Raw genomic sequence first — 27,862 nt, forward strand, 5'->3', positions numbered from 1 at the left:
CTCTTTGGTATCACATCTATTCACTCAACATCTTAAACTACCTTAAAAGACATTTTAAAAATTTTAAATCCTTAGTATTTTAGGCTAAATAAAAGGTTTTCCTACGGTAAGTACCTTGAAGGTAAATAATGTATCTTGTTTGTTCTTCCCCATACACTCAGCACCTGGCACAGAGCCTAGCACATGCGTGATGAACACTCAGTAAAGAGGTATCAAGGGACAGAATGTTAAACGTACAGCCGTGTAAGTCTAGTGGGTTCAATGGCTAAAGTAATTCAATGTTTCCACTCTAATACTCTGATTCGTGGTTCTGTGTTCAACCTTTCACCCGCATCTAATAGTTAACCCTCCCAAACCCCCAAACTCCCAGGAAAGTCGTTTATCATTAAAATGTTATCACTTAAGGGCACCCGGGTGGCTCAGTCATTAAATGTCTGCCTTCAGCTCAGGTCATAATCCCAGGGTCCTGGGATCTGGGATCAAGCCTGGCATCAGGTTCCCCACTCAGCAGGAAGCCTGATTCTCCCTCTCCCACACCCCCTGTTTGTGTTCCTTTTCTCATTATCTCTCTCTCTCTCTGTCAAATAAATAAATAAAATCTTTAAAAAATTAAATTAAATTAAATTAAATGTTACCATTGAGGCATCTATGGCAAAGTCACTTTTGTAAAGTCCCATGAAGAGAAAGTAGCTTTGACAGAGCTCAAACCCAGACCTCTAACTTCAAATAGCTGACTTTTCCACTATTTTACAGTTTCCTAGGAAATAAAGCAACTCCATTCTCTCAAAGACCTACTGCCAGAATCCAGGAGGTCAGGCAGCGTAGGTGCCTGGAGGGAGCAGCAGCATCTGCCCCGAAGCCATTAATTTCCACAGGTGCTCAGCTCCCCTGACACTCACCCCCCGCCCCCCCCACACCTCAAGCCTTCCTACTAACTCCAGCTGTTCTTTTGAAACTTTTAATAAAGTGAAGACATTCCTTCTCAATTTTCTGCACAGATTCTAAACAGGAAAGAAAAACAGGAGCTGAGTGAAGAGCTGATTATTCAACATAAATTATAAAATATCTTTAAACATGGCCTGGGACCATTTTCTAGTTCTCGTAAAAATGTCTCTTCTATGTAAACATTAGTCTGCAAATTTAGAAGCACTTAATAAAAATTTAAGGGAAGCACCTCAGGGATGGCCTGACTGAAAGCTGTCTCAGGACCTCTGTCGGCACGTCCTAGGAAGCTGAAAACCCATCTACTGCAAAGGGGTCCAAGACGGGGTTAGCACACCACTGCCAACCCCGTGGGGGTAGGCAGGGGAGCCTGATCTGGTCCCCACCTGCTACCCATGTTAGCCTCTCCAGGGGGGACATCCCACTCAAGCCAAGACTCTACTGCTTATGTTCTTCTGAATGGGAGGGAGATTCCAAAGCTTGCCACTTAACTGTTTTGCCACGTGGTTAAGTGAAAATGGATGCTAGCTTCCACAGGAGACCTGTGGAAGAGTAGCCATTTCTCTTCTATCTGGAAAATCATGAATAAAAGCATATACCTAATCAGGACTTGGAGTTGAAATCTAGACATTGGCCTCTTTCCCTTTTCTTCTGAGGCCCAGTGAGAAAAATAATAATAATAATAATAATATCCTCCTTCCTTGCCATGCAGGAGATACAAGCTACTTAGGAAGAAAAAAATGCCCTAACTCTGTGTTTTGAAATCATGGTGTGGTTGAACTCTGTGGCTTTCATTTGTAAATTGAGGAAACTGACACCCAGCCAGGGAAACCAACTTGTCCTAGGTCAGAGCTAACCCAGAACTCAAGTCCACATCAACCTAGCACTGTTAGTAATTCCGTCCCACAACTTTGCCGCCCCTTCCATTTCTTTAATTAATTTAACAGTGGCCCAAGATATTTCTGAACAATACAGAACACACAACACACTCATAGAACACTGATGAAAATTACTGTATTCGGTCCAACCAAGAATCAAATGGGAGGGGTAAAGAAAGAGGCATATCCTGTTTTGCAGTTAATAAAAGTTAGTAACCTCAATGTGAACCCCCTTTCATAGGATTCCTGGGTCCTAAATCAGGACATCAACCAATTTGGAAGATTTGATCTAAAGAGCCCTGAAATCCCCTGCAGCAGATTAGAGGAGAGACAGAAGTGAATTGGGCCCTTTTTCCTTTACTGGCCCCCATGACATCCAAAAATAATACTCTGGCCCAGCTGTTCAGTAAGGCCTTTGGTTTATTTGTAGTTAGTTGAAGTAGAAGACTATAAATTAAACTCAGATGCCATGAGGGAGAAATGTCAATCCTTCCAAATTCAATATTGAAAACCCTTTCTTGTTTTCGTGCTGAATGAAAGACTATAGGAGCCATGAATCCTTGACCTAGTACTCCGATTCCAGGATAAAATACCTAGAAAAAAGTGGAGTTATTCTGAACTGGTTCACATTCTCTAAACCAGCAAGCCAACTCCAGCCCCTTGTTGCAATCCCCAGGGCTACCTGGGCAGCAGCAGATCTTCTGAGAGGCGACATAATGGCTGGGCCACCGCCAGGCCCTGAGCCTTCCTGGCCCGTGGGCTGAGGGAGGCCGTCATGGCAGAGGGACCACAGTGAGACTGTCCACCAAAGAGACGCTGTGGGCCCCAGGCTTTGGGTTCCATATCCTGCTACCAAATACCATTTTATTGGCTTCTGTGATATTTGCTTGGCTTTTAATGCTGAAGCCCATCCAAAGGGGCAGCGGCCAATATAGAAGCCTCAATTCTGAGTTTCAGACCTGCTTCTGCCCCTAGAGACAGGCAATCCGAGACACATACCTCACTGTTTCTGGGTTTCGACTGGCTCCTCCCTAAAATGAAGACGCTCTACTGCGTCTATGTGGCCATTTCCAGCTCTCTTCACAAGGATTTGAGGGAAACTGGAAGTAGACTACCTTGCAGACTTAACTTCTCCAATGGATGCTTTCTTTTCTGCATTTCATCCTCATTGCCAAACCCCGCACTGCTCTTCTGTCATTGCAACAAAGTCTGTCCGGAAATTGGGACAGAGAAAGACATCGGGAGAGAAGGAGGAACAGTGTGTCACCGCAGTAACTCGGGAAGAACAAACAAATGGGACAAGCCTTTCTCCTCCTGGGTTGCCTGCTGCCCACTGCCAGCAAAATTAGAAACTTGCTTTTCCCCACCCTCCACCCACCCCGAACCCCAGGAGATGAGAGCTAGCATCAGACTTTCACTCGCTTTGTCTGAGAAAGATTTCACATCTAAAGACAAGAAGGTTTTTCCTCTCCGACACTGTCAGACAAAAATAGCTAATGAGTTCAGTCCGTCTCCTGGGCAGGACCTTTCTTTTGTATATGAGGCAATTCCATCCATTCCTTGGAAGTGATTCCTGTTCCATTTTCTGTGAACAGGTGTCGGCAAACCATATCCCGTGGGCCAAACCCTGCCCCACCAGCTAAAAATGGTTTTTACATTTTTAAATGATGGAAGTCAAATGGAGATTTCATGAAACGTGAAAATTATGTGAAAGTCAGATTTCAGCGTTCCTAAATAAACTTGATGGCAGCCCAACTACGCTCTTCCCTTTTAATATTGTCTACAGCTGCTTTTTAGCGACGACAGCAGAATCAAGCTTTTGCAACGGAGCCTGTGTGGTGTGCAAAGCCTGAAATATGGACTGTCCAGTCCTTCGCAGAAAAGATGTGCCGATCCCAGATGGAGAAGGATCAAGTCCCGAATATGGTATGGAGCAAGCACCGAGCTGAGAGCCGTCTGATAAAACACAGGGCTTGGCCAGAACCGGCTTAGGAGGGCAAGAAAATCTTCACCAGCAAAAGAGCCCACCTGCCACTGATGTAGTCATCTTCACTGACCTTCCCCACTGCGGGCTAGTCCCATCCCAAAAGCCCTCCAGTTCATTTTAACGTGAATATGTTCCCTCTCTTCTTGCATTACGAACATCTTCGTTTACTCCTTAGATGATTTTGTATTAAATGGTTGGAAATACTGTTTTATGGCAGATGAACATTCCTAATTCAGAAATAATTGATTCACTGGGCTGTTTTCTGAAAACATCTGTGCATTTCTATGTTTTTCCCATTATTTTAAATGGGACATGTTGGTTGACAAAGGAAATACGTGAGGCTTTTCTTTTTCACCTCACAGCCTTCTGTTCTATGATTTTCAAAATTACGTTATGCTAATTATATTATAAAAATGAATGGGTAATGAAACAGATGCTCAAATGGCTTAATCCAGTAAACTTACCTCTAGGAATTTATTTTAAGGAAATAACCAGAGAGATGGGCAGAGATTTATGCATTAGGATGGTAGGCTGAACAGTAACGTAATACTTAAAACTTAGAAACAAATATAATACCCAACAGTATGGAATAATTAAGTTAATTATGATGTTGCCCTGGCACAGGATATCATCAGCCACTATTAACAAGATTTTCCCGAAAATACTGATACATGGGAAAATCTGAAAACAAGAGAAATACACACACATATGTGGAAATATGTAGATGAAAGTATGATCCCCAAAGGTTAATAAAAGTTATGTTTGGTGGTAAAGTTAGGGGTGTCCTTTATCTCTCCGTGTGTTGCTTTATTTTCCACTTTTTAAATTTTCTTTCTTAGAAAATAATAAATGCTCTTAATAAAGTTTTCCAACATGAAAAAGTTCAGAAAATAAAAAGAAATTTCCCCACCCCCTACGGCAAATTCCATTCCCGACAAGTCCTCATTATTAACTTCTTGTGTGTCTTCTTCCAATCTAGTTTCTTTTTTATAAAAACAAGAATATATTACAGGCTATGTTCTATGACTTGCCTTTTTCGGTAAACAATCAATTTATTATGTTAGTACATAAATAGGTATTGTATTCCTTTTCAAAAGACGCCATGGTTTCCATGGTTTCCATGATTTATGAAACCAGGCCCCTGTGACCGGACCTCAGATTTCAGTCCTGCATTCAGCCATGCTATCCACATGCCTCTACTCCTGTGAGCCAGTATTTCTGTAAGGTTAACAACCCAATGGAAGAAAACATGGGGAGTATTTTAAACTTTGATAGATTCTACCCAACTGTCCTCCAAAACAAGTTGAAAAACATATAGAAGTTCCTTATTACATGCACCCTCAGCACAACAACAGAGTTCACTTTTTCTCAGTATGTGAGGTGTGGGATCTTGTTATCATTTAAATTTATCGCTTTACTATTAAAGAGTTCAATTTTATTTTTCTATGACTTCCTGGTAATTTGTACTTCCTCTTTTGTAAGTCGTTGATAAGTATCATTTTCCATTTTCCTTGTAGGCTCTTTCTTTTTTAGTCCAGTTGAACTATTCTATCCTCTGATGTACGATGGAGATTGTTGGTTATATCCTTTACGAATGTTTACTCCTATTATATCATTTGCCTTTATACTTTGCTTATCAAGTTTTTCATCATAAAAAAACTTTTAATTATTATTTTTATATTAAGAAAATTAAGGGTGTTTTAAAATAGATCAATACAATGCTTTCAACAGATATGGATAAAATGGAAAGTTGAAGCATCCATACATTAGCCATTTTTTCCCTCACCTTCCTACACATTAAGCTGTATCTTGCTCTGCAAGGAAGGTTTAAAGGTTTAGACTTAGGAGAGTTTCCATAATTATTCAAAAAGAATGAGGTTTTTAATTGAATACACCCATTGCCCTAAATCCACAATCATTTGATTGTCTTGCTAAAACAATTGATGTTTCAAATGATTGTTCCATTTGATTTTTCCTTCCATCTGAATGCTTTTTAAAAAGCAACAGAATTAATTATCATAAAAAATATTCATGTAATAGAGTCAACTGTCTCTTGAAACTAAAGTGATGATTTAGATGATCTCGCCGGCTGGAACTCAGCCAGCTTCTATCCTAAATGCCACAGACAGCAGCATTTTAAGTTCATTCTACTCATGGAAAATTTCTACCGTATCCTGTGTTTCTTGGCATATCATGACACCCTCTTGGTTTCTGTCCAGTGTCCTGCTCACCACATTCTCACTTTTGTAACACTGCAGAAGTGCCTTGGGCACCTGGGGCCATCCAAAGGTGAGTAGAACGATTAACTTAAACTCAGGCGGCCGAAGCAAACTCAGAAGTTCACTCCAAGTGGGGCAGCCTTCCGGCTGGAGATGCACTTTTGGAAGGTGTTTAAAGATGGTGACATCCCCGGGGGTCTAGGAGCATGTGAGGTCTGGGTTTGGTCTGGCCTCTTTACAAGCTTCCCAAGGTGAAGTGGCACTGCTCCCCACCCCCACCCCCCACATTGAGTTAGGTTCATTCTACTCAAGCCCAGTTTGGGTTCCTTCCAACTGAGCCAACAGAAGTCTTCTACTGGTTAGCTTTTTCTGATCCTCAAAACATTTCTAGAAATTCTGAAATCCCCTCCAGAGTCTGGAGACTTGACTGAATCCATCCAGTGGCTCTAGAGCAGCTTTGGGCACCTCCCCCACGTACCGCTTGCTCGCTGGACCGCCAGGCAGGACCCTGGTAAAAGAAATCCAAGTGGTTGTTCTTCTTTCTTTTTTTTTAAATTTCAAAGCCAACTTTAATACTGTGATCTTGCTGCACACAGGCAAGTGGTTCTCTTAACACTACAGGAAAATGTAGAAAAAGGTCTGTTTTCAGCCAATCCCTTCTTTGTTATACTATTTTATACAAGAGACCATGGGTTACAATATCCTTGTTATGGACAAATACCACATCTTTGTTATGGGCCAGTAAGAAAAAAAACTGCCAAATAGCTTAACATATCAATAATTTAAAAACACATTATAGGGTTGTTGACATTTTTTAAATGAAAAAAAAATGATATTTTCTGTGTAAAATTCCATTTTTCATTTGTCCATTTGGCAAAAGTAAATAAATAAGATAGTGATGATATCCTCACAAAGAATTGCCTGAAGTATTTAATGTAAAATTGGGTTTTGGTCACTTTCCTCTTAGGTCACTAAAAAACTGCTACACAGATATCACCCTGAGGAAACCTTCATGTAGACGCTCAAGTGGCAAAAGGCCCCTGATATCCAGGGTCACCTGGGTGGCGCAGTTGGTTAAGCCCCTGACTCTTGATTTTAGCTCAGGTCAAGATCTCAGGTCATGATCTTAGAGTTATGAGATTGAGCCCTAGATAGAGCTCCATGCTCAGCGGGCAGTCTATTTGAGATCCTCTCCCTCTACCCCTCCCCCCACCAAATATATTTTTAAAAACTTAAAAAAAAAAAAAAAAAAGAAGGAAAAGGAAAGAAAACCTCTGATATCCAGTGAAAATTTTCTAGGATACACAAACTCTCATACTTAGTTTCCTAATTATAAGCTATCAAATGTAAAATCATACATCAACAGGTTTTAAAAGTAAATAAAAGATAGGATGCATTTTTCAATGAAAGCCAAATCCTTTTAAAATTCGTTAAAACCCCCTCTTAGCTTTCTTTATTTCTGCTCTGTATTTTTTCTAGACCAAAGACACAAAAACGATGGAGGGATTATGGTTGTCCTAGGACCTGCCTTGATCGTTGTCATTTTAGAAATTCTCAGTTAAAAAAAAATGAAGATGTCAATTGTTACAAAGAGATAATTATAAAGGAATTTAGCTTTCTATCTTACAATATGTTACATATTCTTTATTTGGTTTAGGCTTAACTTACATAGAGCAATGTGCTGCATAAAAACTTTTTTTTTTTTAATTCAAATTCTAAGTGGCTTAACATTAGAGGCACATGGTTTACCTGTTGAATGGATTCTGAATGAATGGACCTTGTTGGTCCTGTCTCCATCACACTTCACAAAGAAAGACCTCTTTGATATTTAAAATAAAATTGTTTTCAAAGGCATGGAACATACTTACAAAGCCTTCTAAAGTTACTGGATATTATGGGATGTACATTTAATTAAGCATCAGTTATTAAATATGAAACTTATAGAACGTATATATCCAAAACCACAGAGTAGAACAATTCCATGACATCATATAGTAGAAATCTGGTTTACTTCTACATCTCACCCTTCAGAAGCAGCACCTTTTGTAGGGACAAACATTCCCACAGGCATCTCCCCAAACATTTCTTCCTAGCAATTGCCCCAGTCCTAGTACACCTTGGCCCTGGCCAACGATGATTGGACCAGAGCACACCCCTGACTCACAGAAGACCAGTGAGAATCCTTCCCTGGGTTTTTGTTTATTTATTTGTTTTGTTTCGTTTTTTTTTTTTTTTAACTATACCTAGGAAAAGAGTCTTGATCCCTCTCCATTGACAAAACTGGGAAGTACAGTGCCCTAGGGATGGATCAGCCAAGTTTCTAGCCTTGCAGATGAAGTGTCTGATTTGAGATAATAGAGTTTACCCAGAGAGGGAATTAGAGATACCCAAAGCAAAAGGAGAATCCAAGTGGCATTGAAATTCCTGGTTCCAATTTCCCTGATGCCAAATGTATTCCTGATTTTCCTGCAGTCATACAAATATTCCAGAGTTTTCTTCTCTTTGTCTGAAGTAGTCTGAGTTCAACAGCTGTGACTTGGAAGCAAAAGGTCCTTAAGGACCTGTGACAAAATTGAACCCTATTTCCTTCTTGTTCTAAACAGTAAAGGGGATTGTGTTCAAATTGCACATATGATTACCTCACCACTCTTTAGACATCTAGAATATTCCCATTGAACTGTAAATTCAATTAATATTCATGAAAAAAAGTAGTAAAAAAAGGTCACCATTGATGTGGTCATTCCCAAACTAGATCCACATCTAACATCTCCATGTGGTGACCTAGAGACAATGGTGGGTATACAAGCAATGGCTGTGACCTTGGCTGAGGGTCCAGTTTGACCCCAGAACCAACCAACTGGGTAAAATTCTGTAGGCCTCTCTGTCCTAATTTCTAACATGCAAATCGGAATAGGTAATATCCATGGTAACTGCCAGTTCTTTTTAGCTCCCACAATACCCCTCTGGAGGATACCCTTTCCTCAAATAGCCATTGTCTGAGACCAGTATCTCTGGAGATTATAAAGAAAAATCGAAGTAAAACCAAGCATTCCTGCGGGGTTTGTGACTTAGAGAAAGTCACATAACTGCTCTATACCCAGTTAACCTGTCACACGAAAAGTGCCAGTTCCTCTATTCTCTCTCCTCTCCTCCTGCAGCAAGCAGAAAGGTCTCCGGACCCAAGTCAGAGGAGCTCCAGGAAAGAAAGTCTTGAGGAAAGGCAAGGCAAATGAGCTCATTGGCAAGCCAAGGTCCTAGGAATAGACTTCATAGCACATACTACAAAAGTTATTTTTTCAGCCTTTTGGAGTACTGGGCAAGTACTTGTGAAGTTTAATAATTATCCTAACTATCATGGTCCCAAGCAAAGTTCTCAGGATAGAATGTTCCCAAGGAGCGCCTGAGTGACTCAGTCAGTTAGGCATCTGTTTTCAGCTCAGGTCATCATCCCAAGGTCCTGGGATCAAGTCCCACATTAGGCTCCTTGCTCAGCAGGGAGCCTGCTTCTCCTTCTCCCTCTGCCTGCAGCTCCCCTTGCTCCCCGCCCCCTCTGTGTGTGTATGTGTGTGTGTGTGTGTGTATGTCAAATAAATAAATACAATCTTTAAAATAAATAAATAAACAAATAAATAATTTCCTCAGAGGCATCTAGTTTAACCTCCTGGCCTATTCCCTTCCACTAACCCGATGCGTACCATCTTTTCCATGGCTGGCTGTACCCCTTCCTGAGACTTCTCCTTACCTGCTGAGATCCCAGGTACTTTCACTCTTCATGACTCAGCACAACACCCCAAAGCAGCCCACATGCTCTTCAAGGGCGGGTGCCAGAACTGGCCATGGCCCGAGGGTTGACTGCAGCAGAGTCAGATGTGGACTTGCGCCATTCAGCCCAACACCCCAGGGTGCATGAGGGATCCTTCACTCACACATTTGGGCACTATTAGCTGCCATTTTTTGACTGCCTTTCTAGTATATCATTGTTCTTAATCATGGCTGCAGCCCCAGAGGGCCCACTGCAGGAGAATCACATGACCCACTGTACTGACACCAGGCTTATCTTTGTGATTTGCTTGACCAGCCATATGAGAGAGCAGTGTACTTTTTTTTTTTTTTTTAAGATTTTATTTATTTGACAGACAGAGATCACAAGTAAGCAAAGAGTCAGGCAGAGAGAGAGAGGAGGAAGCAGGCTCCCTGCTGAGCAGAGAGTCTGACTGACGTGGGGCTCGATCCCAGGACTCTGGGATCATGACCCAAGTCGAAGGCAGAGGCTTTAACCCATTGAGCCACCCAGGCGCCCCCGAGAGCAAGATCTTTAAGAGCAACTGCGTGGCTGGCCACCTTATCTCTTTCCCTTCCATAAGAGGAGCAGTATGCTATGGGTTGTTTCATCAACCTATCCCACAGTGAAGAGGCCCCAGGACAGAGCTGCAGCCAAAATGCAGTGAACATGTAGGGCCAGCAAGAGATGTACATATTTTGTTGCAAACCACTGGGACCTTGGGGTCCTGTGTTGCTGTTGCATAATTGTACCTCTTCCTTTTGGGGAACACTCTCCTCCAGCACGGTTTACATAGTTCAGAATTGGTTGACCGTATCCTCTATCCTAGATGTGACCTGGTTTGGCCAGTGAGGTCCCTCCCACAACCCTCTTCCTGCTTGATTCCTACTAAAATTCCAGCAGCACCATTAGCATTGTCTCAGGGACTTTGTTAGAGCTGGTGGAAAAGAGATTCTTTTCCTGAGAGTTACCAGCTCTATGTCTATTAGCAGAGACCTGCCCTTTGCCTCATTTGGCAAGACACAGCTTGGAAAAGAAGAAGTGAGATCTGGACCCCATGGCCTTGTCATGCCTAAGGGAGTACCAGTGAATTGTCTGCTTTCTGTAACCAAGATTTTGCTTCTGAAACTTGCAACCAGAGGAAGGAGGGACAAGATGGCAGAGGAGTAGGAGACCCTGTTTCAATGGGTCTTCTGAATTGAGCTAAATATCTACCAGAACACCCATGAAATCAGCCTGAGATGTAGGATTATACATTTCTGGATCTGTACAGGGGCAGAAGACACCAGTGGAGAGGTATAGAGGAGTAGGAGTGCTCAGACTGATATCGGAGGATAAACAGAAGAGGGAGGGAAGCACCAGACGTGGCTCACTGGAAAGTAATACCCCAATACAAAAGTGCCCAGTGCTTGGGGACTAGAAATAACTTGGAGACTGGTTAACAGCACTGAACTTGCAACCATAAACTCTAGTTCTGGGCCAAAACACTACAAGCCAAAATAGACTCACATCCCCTGTTTGATGGTATCCAGGTGAAAGGGAACTTGGAAATCAAACTTCTTCCTCTGGCCTGTGGACTAGACAGAAACAAATGGGGGATATGCCCCATCTGTAGAATGCTTCTAAGGAGGTGTAGGAAATAGCTTGATGCAGAAACTCATTCCGGCATTTAACATCATCATCACAGCACGCTCCCACGCTCAGAACAGCCACTTGGCAAGCATGTCTAGCCCAGTTTATCTCAATCTTCCCAGCCTCTTATCAGCTTAAGGAGCTTTAGGTGTGAAGTTTTAACAAAATGGACCCAATCATCTGCAGAGTACTTGAGTCCAACCCAAACGACCCGCGGTCGTTGGAGAGCAGCCACAGAACAATATCATATAGCATCGCATGTCCTGCAACGGCCCGAACTGGGGAATATTTCATTGAATGCCATTGCTTCCTGAGTTTTGACTGTAAAGCTCCCTAACTGCATAAAAATTGCATTATAAAATATAAGCAAAATTATGTTGGATAACAACCAGCAAAGCATTTAGATTGATCCTCCCTCCAGGCAAGATTCAGCTGGAAGTATCAGCAGCCTAATGGACCACACAGATTTCCCGAACATCTAGTGCCTCAGCTCTAGGGTTATCTGACTGATTAGGTCATTCCAAGGGCTTCTCAAAAGGACCAAATACCTTGTTTATTTGAAAAGTTCAAGTTCCATTTTTTGGCACATGGGAGGAAAAGTCATTCATGAATAAATTCTAAAAATGTCTTTTGGTCATTGTGCCTAAAGATATCTGAAAAATGCTGCTTTAGGCCAACACTCAGATGGCAACAGTTTTTATCAATAGGCCATCCCCTCATGACCATTCAACCATGGGGCCCTCTTCAACCTTCTTCTCTTTCATGCGTCAGCTATAAGGAGCCTAACACAATGATTGTGACACAATTGTTTGTGAATGCCTTCACAAACAAGTGTGCAAAGAACGCCAGCAGCTTTCCCTGAGACATCCCTGGAAGGACTGGCTTAGGACTGACTTCCAGGGGGGGAATCCTTATATAAATGCTGCCCCAGGGTAGGCTGCCAGTTCTTGGGACTGGCAAGAGATCACACAATTCTGCTGGGAAACAAACCATCACAGAGGGTATCCTGAGCCCTGAGAAGATGGGCCACTGGGAAGAGTTCTATGAATCAGGTAAAGTTTCAGTTTGACAAACCATTTTTGGTCGACCTATGTAGGGGTTCAGAATGAGTCAACCCAAAATATGCCACTTTGGCATGCAGATTAGTTCAAGCTGAAAATAATCAAGGCCCAAAAGACTCAGGAAGAACCTCTGACCTATCCCCTAACTGCCTAAAAGAATTTAAACAGAGGACCTGCTCCAGGAAGAGAACACCACCATAGATAACCACAGTATAATACAAGCTAGATGGGGCAGATAGGGAGGAACTTAGTAAAGTCTGTTTGATAAAATTCCTCTCTAAAGCCCATTGTTTCTAAGTGGCCCAGCAAACATTTGTTTACCCAACTATTACTTTTTCACCTTCTTGCAAATTGCTTTCCTACTCAGTCCCAGACCTGTACGTACACCTTTCTCCTTCGTTCAGAATAACATATATATCTCATTTTGCTTGATAATCTTTGAAATCTCATGTTTATGTGGATTCCCTGTATAGATGAAGTTACATTTTATTTTCTCCTGTTAATTTGTTTCATATCAATTTAATTCTTAGACCAACTAGAAGAACCTTGAAGGGTAGAATAAAATATTTCCTCCCCAACACCTCTCAGGGCTTTTGTCCTACAAACTTGACTCTTCTGACTTCATACACCCTTTCTTTGGTGGGGTGGGGAGGAGTTAGGGGTGGTTAAAAATGCTCCTTGAATTATTTTAAGGCAGATCACATTTCTAAGGGGGAAGGAAGAGATGCATAACAATAGCGTGGGTCCCCCATAGCTGTTATGAGTCTTAAATGTACGCAAAGGGCTTAGAACAGTGCATAGTCTCCTTAAAAACACTTAGTGAAGGTTTTTGCTATTATCATTAGACTTCAAAATATTGCTATAAGCTTACTTTGTTCTCAAAGTGTGAGAAAACATGCCAGGAGATGTTATTAGATTATCAACCTTCAGGAACTTCTGGGTGAGAGTGGAGAGAGAATGGAGACAATAAACAGATAAAATTTAAGTATTTGAATAAAATAACATAGGAATCTAGTGGGTAAGAAAATATGTTTTTGCTTCTCAAAGTAAAACATTCAAAAACTCAGTTGAGTCAGTTTTTTCAAAGGAAGACTAAAAATTTATGTAGAATACTATGGAGTTTACTGGACAGTAGATTTCTCTCACAGACATGCTTCCCCACGATGGCATTACAGAATATTCAAAATGGCAGAGACCCAAATTCCATGCTGTTGAGTTTGAAACCTTAGCCCTCCCAAAATTTGGGGGAGGTCACTAAAAATTCCTTTGATTTCACTTTGTATTTAAATATATCAGAAGGTAATTTTTTTGTTTGGATGGAGGGGCTCAGAAGTATCATTTAATTACATAAGTGAATACCACAGCCAGCAGCAAAGAAAAACGATCCTTTACCTCCAAGTTTCTGCAAAAGTGAGTAAATCCAGAGCACATATCCGTAGTTTGACAGTCGCTTTAAATACACAATACATGTTACAAAAATTATATCCTTTATATTAAGTTGCTCTGCTTTAACCTACAAGCCATGTAGGTTTGGGGGAATATCAAAGTCAACTGTATTCCACAAAAACAAAGAAGTCACAAGAATTCTCATTGGCTAGTGTTGATTGTGTTATAATGTTCACAAAAATCTAAGTCACTTCCTTGTCACTGAGATTACTGATGGGAAGTTCTCATGGAAACTCCGTGTCTAGGGTATTTGCATTTGCTTAAGAAAAAGGACAGAGCAGAATATTACACATTTACCACCCATGTTCAGATCTGTCTCACATAAAAATCACAGTATTTTTTATTCTAAAAAAATAGCTTGTTCTACCTGTGGAACTTCAGAATTTCATAAGTGAAAAGCACCACAGTACAAAGAGCTGAGTAGGAAAAGTCATTAAACAAAAGTGCAAAAATAACAAGTGACATCAAGATTTATAGCTTGAAACATATTTCCAAGTGTTATCCAATTTTATTCTCATAACAACCCTCTGAGGTGGGGAGGTGGTTCTTGTCAGTCCCGTTTTTTTTTTCAAGATTTTATTTATTTATTTGACAGACAGAGATCACAAGTAGGCAGAGAGGCAGGCAGAGAGAGAGGAGGAAACAGGCTCCCTGCTGAGCAGAGAGCCCTAAGTGGGGCTTAATCCCAGGACCCTGAGATCATCACCTGAGCCAAAGGCAGAGGCTTAACCCACTGAGCCACCCAAGTGCCCCTGTTTGTCCCTTAAAAAAATATATATATATTTCTTTGCTTTGAGGGGGCAGGGCAGAGGGTCAAGCAGACTCCACGCTGAGCAGGAAGCTCTAGGGGACCCTGAGCAGAAGGCAGGGACTTAACCCCTTAACTGATGGAGATGCCTAGGCCCCCCACTATTTGTCCCCAGGGTGGGTGGGGTTTTTTTTTTATTTTGATGCAGGTGTAGACACCAAAAGTTAACACCCACATCACAGCTGCTAAGGGAGCAGCCCAGGGATAGCAAGTCAACAACCCGCGCTCTTGCCACTGTACCATTCCGCCCTCCAAATGCAGGTAAGAAGATACAGAAATACCACCAGTGGAAATGTTACAGAGTCATGTGGATTTTGTCTTGTACAGGAACTCTTTGCAATAGATTTTTGAGGAAAAGTACCCTTTCCCTGGACAGAACAGAGCCCACACAGACGTGGGGTGACCAGGCAGCCTACTATGTCTGTAGCTGTCAAAGGGCCCTACCTCCAGGTAATTAGGGAAAGGTGACATCATGTCAGGGGACCAGTAATGACACTGAACAGTCTGCAGAACTCACAAACCACATCTCCATAACTTCACTGAGCCCCCAAACTCACCCCAGAGCAGCTGGAAATTTCATTAGTGCCTTATGGTCCCCATGATCCTCGAAGGAGGGGCGGAAGCTTCTTTGGCCAGAGGTATTGCCGGATTAAACAGCATGAGCAAATCTCTGCGAGAAAATTACTGGGCTGCCCATGTTATTTGTAATGGACTTGCTCCTTTGGCCATTTATATGCCATGTTCGTGGGCAAAGGAGGCTCTCTTTATTTCAGTATGGAACTAAACACAGCGATTGTAATGCCAAGAAGTAAAAAGTTGTATGCTTTGGTCAATTCTAAATACGGCAAGATGATAACATCTTTGTTTGCAGACCCTTCCTCTCTTGCAATTTTTTTTTGGGGGGGGGGCGTAAAATTTCTAGTTAGATTTGACTTTATAGATTTGACTTTCCTAAAGAGCAACAAGGCATTTTTTTTTTTTTAATCAGAAGTTGACAAGGAAGAGATGGCTAGAATTGAAAGAAGAGTTCTCATTTTTAGAACTTAAGCCCTTCAACTGTGCTCCCTCCCACTCCATGGGTACCTTTGGCAGAGGAAGGCAAGTTCAAGAGCAGTGGGAAGCTCTTCATTTTCCAGGGGCTGCAGCTGCGGCATTTCCATCCCCACTTTTCTAATAAATATACATAAAATGTCTTAATAAGTACTTCTCTGGTTCTTCTCCAAAAACATCCTTTTATTTGAGAAGAAAATAGGAAGATTACACTTCTGTGTTAAGAACTAACCCTCTACTACACGCTTGCTCCCAGGCCTTTGTGATGGGCAATGAGGACTTGAAATCCAGTGGTTTCCTACATGGTTTCAGTCTAATCATTTACCTTACTGTAATGCTGTGATTTGTAATAAGAAATACAAGTTTGGTCTTTGTCCTTGGTTTTGGTGCAAAGCTCCTAGAACCTTTGGAATTTTCTAAATGATAAGAGAATCAGAGTGTCTTTTGTTATTCCTAAGAAGCCTTTTCAAACTTGTCAGAATTTATGTTAATGAGGCAACTTTTGGAAAACCCCTAGGGATAGGGGCTGGTTGCCAGGGGAACCAATGTGATCTGTGGTCTGGAACTTTCAACTTCACCCTCCAACCTCTGGGGGAATCAGAGAGGGGTTGGAGATTGCCTTGATCACCAATGGCCAATGATTTAATCAATGATGCCTACCTAATAGAGCCTCCTGGAAAACCCAAAAGGACAGGGTTCAGAGAGCTTATGGGCTGGTGAACACAAGGTGGGACTGCGAGAGTGACTCTCCCAGAGAGCATGGGAGCTTCGCCCCTGCCCCATACACTGCCCTGAGCATCTCTTCCACCTAGCTTTTCCAGAATTATAGCCTTTAAGACAAACTGGTAATCTAGTAAGTAAAATACTCCTCTGAGTTCTATGAGCCGCTCTAGCAAATTGATGGAACTTAAGGTGGGTGGTTATTGGAACCTCCATGCATAGCCAGTTGGTCAGAAGCCCAGGTGATAACCTGGGCTTGTGAGTGGCATCTAAAGCTAGGGGGAGGGACTGAGCCCTTAACCTGTGTTATCTGATGCTATCACCGGATCCCTTGATTTAGAATTTGGTTAATTGCTTGATGATACTGGAAAAAAACACACATTGGACCTATTAAGTGTCTGGGTCTTTCTCTGAATAAATGAGAAATCACAGAATTGTATAGTAGTTGCTCCACTATTTCGCAGAGATACTGAGAGTTTGGAACAGGGGAGCAAAATGAATTCAGAAAGCCAGGCTTGGCCAAATCCTTAAGTCAATCAAATTGATTTAGTGCCTTGCCGTCTCTTCTGAACCAGCCTGCCTCCTGACGCCTTTCTGTCCGTCCTGGGTCCTGCGCTTCCTGCCATTCCTCCCGTCCAGCTGACCACAGGCAGCTCTGGCCCACACATGCATTTTCTTTGGAACACACAGTGTTGGCTAGCACAGCATTTTAAATTTGAATTATTTGCCAACACACAAAGTCCAGGAGTGGGCTGGATTGTCTGCCATCCAGTCTCCAGCACGGCCACCCCCTTGTAAGGCCCTCTGTGCACAGGAAGGGGAGGCCAGGACTGCTCTCCCCAGAAACCTCGACTCCAGAAGGTTCTGTGTTAGAATCCTGCCTGGAGAAACCCTACACAGACTCAGAAGGGAGGAGAAGTCATGATGCTTCTCAAGTCGTTCACACAGACATGCAGGCAGACAGGGCAGGGGCAAACGTGAGGTCTCAGCAGCCTCCCAGGGGCCAGGGAAATGGCCCACTTCAGTGCCACAGGCACCAAGACAGATGGCGGCAGCTTCTCCCGGCTCCTGCAGTGCTGGGGCCGCCAACCTACAGAGTTGCAGGGCGCTCTGAGATCTGCCAAGGACGCCTGGCGGCGGCGGAGCCTTCCTGGTACCTCAGACAGAGGACTGTGGGCCTGTGAGAACTTCCTCTGCTCACAATCTTCCCAAGTGGTGTAAACCTATAGCTCCCTTACTTAAAGTGACTTCTGTTTTCCTGACCAAATCTTGAACTGACTCTATGATTGCTTACAAACACCTGGTTTTCCAATTTTTTCTTTCATTGTGCTGTCTTCCAGAACTTGGCTCCTGTGTCCCATTACTTAGTGTCAGTCCCCAGCCGCTTGTCCTCTCGGAAAAGTACACATCCTCAGGGAGCCAGCATCCCCCACATCCCCCACCTCTGTGACACTGAAGCCACTCTTTGTACCACCTTTACCTGCCTGATACCTGTGGGCACTTGACCTTGACAGTCCTCATCCAGTTCTCCTGCCACCCCTCCTTCCTCTCCTGTTTTCAGGCCGCATTGAATCCCTACTTGAACTTGAAGCTGACACAACTTCTTGAAGCAGGTACCAGTGTGCCCTCGAACATGGTGGGCGCATGGCCAATATCCCTGAGGCTTCTGGATGGGTAGTTGATCTTGGTGAGAAGGAATTTTTTATAAAATGTTATTTTTATATCAAAACAACTATGTGTAAATTACAAAGAAGAATAAAACTATGTCTTTTTCAAGATAAAACACAATATCGCCAATAAACTTTGATCTCAGGCTCACCGCTCTGTGGACCCTCATGAGTTCCTGGTTCTCACTGAAGAGTGAGGCTCTTGCCTGGGTTTGAGGAGCCCTGGCTGAATTCTTTACACTCCTGACATTATACCATATATACTAATAAAGAACTCTTCGTAACTGACTAAAATTGACTAAAAGTAACTTAACTTTAAAATAAGATATGGAGGGTGATGGTGAATTACTACGAACACCCAGATATCCCTATTTAGAATTTATCTTGTAGATCTTTATTATCTGCAGGATTAGGCTTTGACTATTCACAAACATAATGAGTTTTTAAACTCTAATTAAACAGGGTTTTTTTTGTTTGGGGATTTAAAAACTCCATTATTTATTTATTTATTTATTTATTTATTTATTTATTATTTTTGGTATCAGGAAGATCACTTGAGTTCAAGATCAGTTAAAACCATTGTTTGAAAGGACTGCTTTGGTCCATTAGAGATTTCCTGACCAGTCTGTCCATCTGAAGGCATAAGCGTCTTTATTGAGAGCAACTCTTCAATACTTTAATCCCTAATGAGGACCTCAAAAAGGTCTACAACTTCGGAATCTAAGCATCAGGACCAAAATACATACTCCCCCGCCCCCCATCATTTATTTATACGGCGCCAGTAAGAGTCCAGGCTCCAAATTACACAGCAATTGATGAGTCCAGGGCACATGGAAAAAGTTATGGCAGATCGGCCCCTCTGTAGTTGTTGACATCCCATAAATGTTGGATATCGGTCAGGGTCTTGCTGGGGTTGTGAAAAAGAATTACAGACTTGGTCATACATCAGCATTTTCCAAATCAGGTAAAGGAGAAAAAAAAAACATAAATACATTCTGAAAATTAAGCTCAGAATGCCCACTCTTCTGTCTACTGTGAAAACACATAATGGCCCAGAATTTGCCCAGCTTTAAACCCTGCCTCCTCTTCTGTAGCTAGTGCATAGACAGGATGAAGGAGACACTCCAGAGAGGTGTCTTGGCCAGTCTCAAACCCAGTCTCGGGGTCTACTACATTGATAACTACCTCCCCAGGGTTTTCTCAGTCAACTCCTACCTGGAAGAAAAAGGTCATGGTTCGTTTCCTCATTTTTGCCACACTCTCACATCCAGCAGTGTAAACACTTAAGAACTATTCACTTGAACTGGTTGATTCGTGAAATGCCAGAAATATAACCCTGGTATACATAAGGTAACAATACAGAACTTCAAGTGGGTCCTGTGTTGCTGGAAAACAACAGTTGTTAAGAAACTCCCCATCCATGAGGACACTGGGAGCCCAGTCATAATTGGGAATTCAGGGAGTACAAAACAGATTTGAGTGGTGTGTGCAAAATCAAACTTTAAAACATTATCCTTTTAAAACAAATATGCCAGGGCGCCTGGGTGGCTCCATCATTGGGCATCTGCCCTCAGCTCGGGTCATGATCCCGGAGTCCTAGGATCGCATCCCACATCAGACTCCCTGCTCGGCAGAGAGCCGCTTCTCCCTCTCCCACTCCCCCTGCTTGTGTTCCCTCACTTGCTGTCTCTCTCTGTCAAACAAATAAATAAAATCTTTAAAAAAAAATAATATGCCATACCCATACACGATATAATACTTGTATATGTAAAATCTCCCTGTATTTGTTTAACTTGAGCCACTAAATCTAAGCCAATGTACACACATACAATGAAAAATTTAAATTCTTAGTTATTTTCCCCAGCACAGTGTAAAATCACCTTTCTCTGACAGTGAGATTTGCACATTTGATATTAACAGCTTTGCTCACTTCCTGATGAGGGTGGTTCAGTACCAACTGGTAATGGAACCCAGGGGTTCAAACTTACTTTTAAATGCATATACAAATAACTATCAAAAATAATATTACTAAAATGCATTTTTTACCAAAAGAAAGAAAGGAAAGAGAATGCCCTCCCCTTTTTTGTTCCGGGAAAAGTTCCCTGCAAAGAATCTCCCTCCCCTTAATGGATAGATGAAATTCTCAAATGCCCTCCTTTCTACCAAAACAAGGCCAGACACAGATCCTCCACACTCTCATTCTTTGTCTCATAGATTGTTAACAGAACTGTTTGTCCCCATTGACCAAATAGAACAAAGGACCACTTTCTTCACTTGACCAAATTTCAGCCACCCCCTCCCCATAAGGCCTTGGACTCACCCATGAACAGAACACCCCACTCCTTAAGGGGCCTCCTGAGAACAGACTGGCCACAGGGATACACACTCCCCAGTAACTGAGGACTGACTGTCCCATGATGCCACCACTCATCCCTCTTCCCCACACCTCATTTACCTGTTTACTCCCCCCTATGGAAGGGAAGGCCCTTTCTTCTTGACCTTTGAGATGCTGTCAATATCTCACAGCCAGAAAGTCCTCCCCTCTGCCATAAGTCTTTTTGAATGAAACCTCTCTTTACCCAAATCTGAATCTGGGTCTTCCTTTCATGGAAGGAACGGCTTCAGTATCAGCAGATAGGTTATCCCCTAGCCATCATCTGTGACAGTGCATGACCTCCCAGCCACCACCTCCCAAACCACTCCGGAGATGTGATCATGAAGAAAGGTCAGAAGTAGACGGAGCCAAAGCAGTGGGTGCCCAGACTGTTGGTGTGTGCCCAACCCCACTGCCCTTTCACACATAATTTTTTAGCGCTGTCCTTTTTTAATATTTATCATATCACTTCCCTGACTAGGATGAAATATTCATGTGGTTTCAATAGCTACAACACAGCCAAGTCTATGCCAACTCTGCTGTTATACAATAGAGTCAACTACACTAATGTGATGGATACACTACAAATACACTACAAATATCATCAAATATCATTGTAGGCCGATCGTCTACCTCAAAAAGTGTATGCCTCTTTCTGTAAGTCAGGACACTGGTCTAGTTGCATACACAGCCTTGAAAGGAGCACCTTAAAGAGTTTAGGCTAAGGGTGAGTCTATCCTGATTCCCCTCTGCATGAACTCCAAGTTCTCTAGTTTGGCACTCAAGGTCTTCAGAAATCTCTCAAACCATGTGCAAAGCTTATCTCTGAAATGCTGGCTGTATTAAAACAGGGCTCTTTATCACCACAAGGAGGAGGCATGCACGACTGTCTTCAGCAATAAGGCATTCTTCTAGAGCTGCCAGAGGACAGGAGATCTTCTGAGGAATCCTCTTCTTAGCCACAGACACTGGATTCCAAGATCAGCAGTCCTCATGGGATACCCAGGAACATAGTTCAGCATCCCTCAGAATGCCTTCTGCTCTTTTGCAAGCTTCCTCTCTGTGCAGCTCGACTTCCAACATACAGGGCATGAAATATATCAGAACAATGTTTCAAATTCGGACAAAGTGTATTGTATCTGAATAAGAGACAACAAAAACCTCTTGCTTATAAATTAGGCAAATAAATCTAAATCCTGACTCATGACAACTCGATGGCTTAGATCCTTTCCCTACCCAACGGAGATCCAAGTCAGATTTTAGACATAAAACTTTCTAACTGGACTAAAAAAATTATATCTTGCATAAAGATGTTTTAAAATTATACTTGTGGAAGGTAAACTTGCCAAACTTTCATATGATCTCAGGAGACTTACTTTCTAAGTATTTTCCTTTTATTAACTGAATTATAATTAACATACAGTATTACATTAGCTGCAAGCATATAATTAATGTTTTAAAAATTCTATACAGTACTCGGTGCTCATCAAGTTAAGTGTACGCTTAATCCCCTTTATCTGTTTCACCCGCCCAACCCTGCTTGTTTGCTTTGTTTCTTAAATTCCACATATGGGTGAAATCATCATATTTTGCTTTCTCTGACTCACTTATTTCACTTAGCCCATAATATCCTCTAGGTCCACCCATGGTGTGCATATGGCAAGATCTCATTCTTTTTCATGGCTGAATCATCTTGCATTGTGTTTCTATCCATACCACGTCTTTATCTATTCATCTATGGATGCACACTTGGGTTGTTTCCATATCTTGGCTATTGTAAATAATACTGCAGTTAACATAGGGCTGCATATATCTTTTCAAATTTGTGTTTGTTTTCTTTGGGCCAATACCCAGTAGTGGAATTAGTGGAGCATATGGTAATTCTATTCTTAATCTTTTGGGGAACCTCCCTATGGTCTTCCACAGTGGCTGCACCAGTTCACACTCTTGCCCACAGTGCATGAGAGTTCCAAACTCCCAATAAACAAAGTTTAGGACCAGATGGCTTCACAGGTGAACTCTACCAAACATTTAAAGAAATACTAATACCTATTCTTCTCAAACCACTACAAAAAGTAGAAGAGGATGGAAGGCTTCCAAATTCATTCTATCAGGACAGCATAAAGACACTACCAAAGACACTACCAAAAAAGAGAACTACAGGCCAATATCTCTGGGGAACATAGATGCAGAACTCCTCAACCAAATGCTAGCAAACAGAATCCTATAATATGTTAAAAATTTCATTCACCACCATTAACTAGAATTTATCCCACGGATGCAAAGGTAGTTCAATATTCATCCATCAAAGAATTTTCTAAGTAACTTAAGAAAAACTTAAACATTTTCACTTTGCAAAAATTTATCCATTTGATGTAGAAAACCATGTTCTACAGTAACAGTAAAGATTCATTGTAATAAATAATGTATTACGTACAATGTCTTAAAATTTGATCTAATACAAATTATGGACTTAAGGTAATAATGGTGTGTCAATGTAGGTTCATCAATTGCAACAAATAGTCCACTCTGGCGGGGGATGTTGATGGTGGGGGAGGGGTGCGTATGCACGGAGGTGGGAGTATATGGGAAATCTCTACTTTCTGCTCAGTTTGGCTGTGAACCTAAAACAGCTCTAAAAAATTAAAGTCTATTTTATTTTTTTTTGACACGAAATTAAAGTCTATTTTAAAAGAAACACATTTTTGATGCACTATTATGAAAAATAAGTATGTGAAGAGACATCAAAATCATCTTCCCTCATCTTTCTGTGCCAATTATAGCCCAAGATTCTATGAGAAAAGAAAAATGCATTTGATTCTAACTCAGATACATAAATCCCTCCCACAAGCTCCTTGCTCATCTAGCCTTGAAGCTGAGTAACCATTTTTGAATGCCCTTACACTGATTAATCACGCAAAGCTAACATATAAAGACTTAAGTGTTTTTCTCAAATATCAGACGATGTCACTAAACAACAGAAAGAAGTCCTAGATACAGAGAATAGCTTGGTGGCTGCCACAGGCAGAGGTACGGGTACGCGAAATGGGTAGAAGTGGGTCACCTGGATCAGAAGGTACAAACTTCGGTTATAAACTGTGTAAGTCCTGGGGATGAAATATATAGTATGGTGTCTATAATTAACACCACTGTTGTATTTTTTTTTAAGATTTTATTTATTTATTTGACTGAGAAAGAGATCACAAATAGGCAGAGAGGCAGGCAAAGGGGGGTGGGGGAAGCAGGCTCCCTGCTGAGCAGAGAGCCCGATTCGGGGCTCGATCCCAGACTTCTGGGATCATGACATGAGCTGAAGGCAGAAGCTTAACCCACTGAGCCACCCAGGTGCTCCACCACTGTTGTATATTTGAAAGAGAATAGATATTAAAAATTCTCATCACAAGAAAAAAAAATTATAACAATGTGTGGTGATGGATGTTAACTAGACATATCGTGATCGTTTCTTAATATATCCCAATGTTGAATCATTATGTTATACACCTGAAACTCATATATTATACATCAATTATACCACAATTTTAAACAGCATTTTTGTCATCCTAAAGGTTTCCAGTCAAAATAGGAAAAACATGGGCATGCCTGTCTTAGCACAGTGGTTCTCAACTCACCCGGGGCACGTGACAAAACACAGACACCTGACCCTCACTCTCAGCTTCGAAGTCAGTGTGTCCAGGGTATGGGTTGGGAATTTCCATTTCTAACAAATGTGAGGCTATGTTGATGATGCTGGTTTGAAAATGAGAAACACTGTCTTTGTATATATCGGGAAACTCCAGGAGGTGGTTTTTAGTATATAAAGCCGCAAAGTTCACTATATATATATATATACACACACATATATAAGAGTATTTATGTAGGCATTATATACATATGACTATTGGGTACCATAGGTAAATAGCCACTCACTTAAGGGTTTGTTTACTTTTTTCCTTCAATGTCAACTAAGGCAGAGTTTTGTTTTGTTTTGTTTTTCACCCCTATTTTAAAAAGGCAGATGATAGGTAAAAACAGCTGGATTATACGGTTCTCTACTGAACACAAAAAGTTTTGTAGATTATCACAAATGATCACCAAGAGTAAGATAAGTCTAGTGGGCTTCAAAACCAAAAAGAAGCTCACAAACTTTCTAAATCTGTCAAAAGTCTGATTGAGCTAACTAATCAACAACAGAGGAGCAATTAGTTTGACTTTGACTTTGAACTCAGTAGTTTTGCCATTCACCTAAATCTAGTTAGAGATAAGAGCAAACATAAAAATGCATAACTACTATGGTATTTTCTTTTCCTTTTATTCTTCTGTCTCTTCCCAAAGCTAATGTCTTTTGTTTAAAATCAATTGTTTTCTATTTGATATTCAAGGGCTTCAAAGGTTTTGGTATCTACAGACCAGAACAAGTAGGATGGATGGTTTAGTTATAAATAATTAAATGAGTGCTCATGAAAACATGGAAATCAGCAGTAAATGCTCACACTTTAAGTATGTGAGATTTTTTAAAGTCCTGTTCATTTATAACACACTTGGTAATTGACAATTAACTTGTATAAATGGTTATTAAGCTTTAAAAAGTCTATGAAGCAAATTAACATCACAAAAGAATGAAAATCTTTGTTTGAGTTTATCCCTATCCAGGCTCCAATTTCTAAATCTCTTTGAGGTCAAGAAAGAGAGGTTTTTGATTATTGTTCTAAGTGAAAATAATTGAGATATCTTAAATGTTCAGAATCAGGAACTGTTAAATAAGCACGATATTTAACTCATGTAAATGGTATACAGCTGTTATATAATAACTATTAAGACTATGTAACAAAATAGAAATGCTATTATGTTGTAAGACTAAACAAGAAAAACGCAAAATTCACATACATGTAGTACCACAATTATTCACAAAATACATAAAAGTGGGTAAAACCAAAATACTTCAAGAAGCACACTATACTAAAAAAAAAGTGCAGTGTTTATCTGAAATTCACATTTGACTGAGAATCTTTCATTTTATTTGGCAACCCTAATATGAGACAAAAATGCCTGCACTAAATTGTAAACATTGAAAACTCTTTAAGTGCTTAAATTAATTTAATTTAATTTAATCAAACAAGTTTGTGTCCTAGGTTGAGGATAAGGATAAAGAAGAGAATCACAGCCTATAAAAGGAAGCTTCATTCTTTGAAATGACAAAATATGAATATATATGCACATTTTGGAGAGAAAATTTAAATATCAATAAATAGCTGCACCTGGGTGGCTCATTGGGTTAAAGCCTCTGCCTTCAGCCCAGGTCATGATCCCAGGGTCCTGGGATTGAGCCCTGTTTCGAGCTCTCTGCTCAGCAGGGAGCCTGCTTCCTCCTCTCTCTCTGCCTGCCTCTCTGCCTACTTGTGATCTGTTAAGTAAATAAATAAAATCTTTAAAATAAATAAATAAATATCAATAAATATTTTCACTTTTCATTGGTTTGGAATAAACTTCTCAGACCTATTTTAGAAGGAAACATAAAAACAGATCCTTGAACAATGAAGAGGTTAGGACTGCTGACTCCTGCACAGCTAAAAATTTATGTATTACTTTCGACTTCCCAAAACTTAATTACTAAGAGCCTACTATTGACTGGAAGCCTTATTGAATGACATAAACAGTTGATTAACACATATTTTATACATCATATGTATCATATACTGAACTCTTACAAGAAAGTAACCTAGAGAAAAAAATCATAATTAAGAACATCATAAGGAAGACAAAGTACATTTACAGTACTGCATTGCATTTATTGAGAAAAAGAAAAATAACCCATGTGTAAGTGGACCCATGCAGTTTATACCTGCGTTGTTCAAGGACCCACTGGAGTTGAAAGAAAAAGTATGTTCACAATGTTTAGATCTGGTAATAATAAGCCTGAGACAGTATCCTATAAAAATAGAGTAGCTGAAATAATTGCTAGTTTCCAAAATGTATCATAAGAAATTTTCTAAGAATAATAAAAATTTTCTAAGAAAAAATGAGGGTTCCCTATCTTACTTGGTATTTGATTTTGGAAACTTCTGAAGCTGTGGGACTCCCATGATGGGCAATGGATTCAAGCCTCAGAGATACTAATAGATGATGTACTTAGGAACCTTGAGAAGAAAGCTTCCAGAAGGCATGAAAATACTCTTCCGTAAAGCTTGATTTGTTCACTGGGTGTGAATGAGTAAGATTTGCAAACTCCCTTTCTTATCCCATGGTACTGAGTTGAAAATCACTTTCCTTGTGGAAGAGAATTATACCTAAAGTTAAAAGAACTCTAGTTAAATCCCAGGAAGGCCTTCAAACTTCAAAGTCACCAAAATGCAGGCAAAACAGATGACGAGAAGCGAAATGACTGAAAGACTCAATATGGCCAGAATTGTAGGAGTCATGATTTTCTTGAGCATCTAGGGAAATAAAATGTACATTACCACCTAAGGACACTCTCAATAATTATGCCAGTATACAGATTTCACAATCTGATTTGTAAATAGCCAACTCAAAGAATTTGTCTCACTGGCTGGTGAGCTCACATTTTAATCTTGGGAATCCTCAAAGTGAGGAATCTGAAAGTGAGACAGGACTAGTGACAAGAAGTGCAACTTTTCTCTGTGAATAGGGAGGCACAGATCCTGCGCCGAATTACAGAAGTTCAATGTAATAAAATAAGTCGTTTAGGACTTTTTCCCTACATTTGACTCATCACCTACACCAGTAAGTCTTAAAATTTCCAAAGCCTAAGAATTAAGTATTTCTAGTTGAGACAGACAGAAAATTGGCCTTTGGTTGTTTGTCTATGGGATCAAAATGTGGCATCAACTTGAAAGACCCAGCTAACCTTTGAAAGAAGGTTGGATGGGAAGTCTGTGGAATCAATGGGGTTCTTCTTTAGGTGTCGGTCTTCTCCAGGAGCATCATAGCGTCCAACAGAGGGACATGAAGTCAGTGCCCTCTGCTTCCAAAAGACTGAATTCCGCAAGGATATTCGTGCTCAAATACAGCTGTTCTAATGCCAAGGGATACAGAGGCTGCATTCAAAGACGTTCCTAAGAGCAACTTGCTGGCTTCTCTTCCATTGATTCAGAATACTAAGCTTTCCGTTTATTTACTAGTTGGATGGCTAAGCGTTTACGTTGTCAGCACACATGTACCAATTTTTATATTCCCTTCAATCCCCATAAACTTCTCAACACATGCCACAGAATTCGCGTTTATTTTTACCGCTGCTAAGTCCATCATCTACTCATTCCACTTGTGTGAATTATTTCTTGGG

At 40.9% G+C, this 27,862-nt stretch overlaps 1 protein-coding gene and 1 long non-coding RNA gene across 5 annotated transcripts in view; both read right to left on the reverse strand.

Moving 5' to 3' along the window:
- Window positions 1–27,862, reverse strand: part of PIEZO2 (piezo type mechanosensitive ion channel component 2) — a 451,560-nt gene that overhangs the window by 391,348 nt on the left and 32,350 nt on the right. The gene's annotated exons all lie outside the window — the stretch shown is intronic.
- LOC116571617 lies at window positions 704–22,804 on the reverse strand. Its single transcript, XR_004277927.1, has 3 exons — window positions 22,711–22,804; window positions 7,015–7,024; window positions 704–714 (listed from the first exon to the last, which is right to left on the reverse strand). It is a non-coding gene; the product is annotated as an uncharacterized LOC116571617 (long non-coding RNA).

The sequence above is a fragment of the Mustela erminea genome, chromosome 13 (genome assembly GCF_009829155.1).
Source record: "Mustela erminea isolate mMusErm1 chromosome 13, mMusErm1.Pri, whole genome shotgun sequence".
Lineage (NCBI taxonomy): Eukaryota > Metazoa > Chordata > Mammalia > Carnivora > Mustelidae > Mustela > Mustela erminea.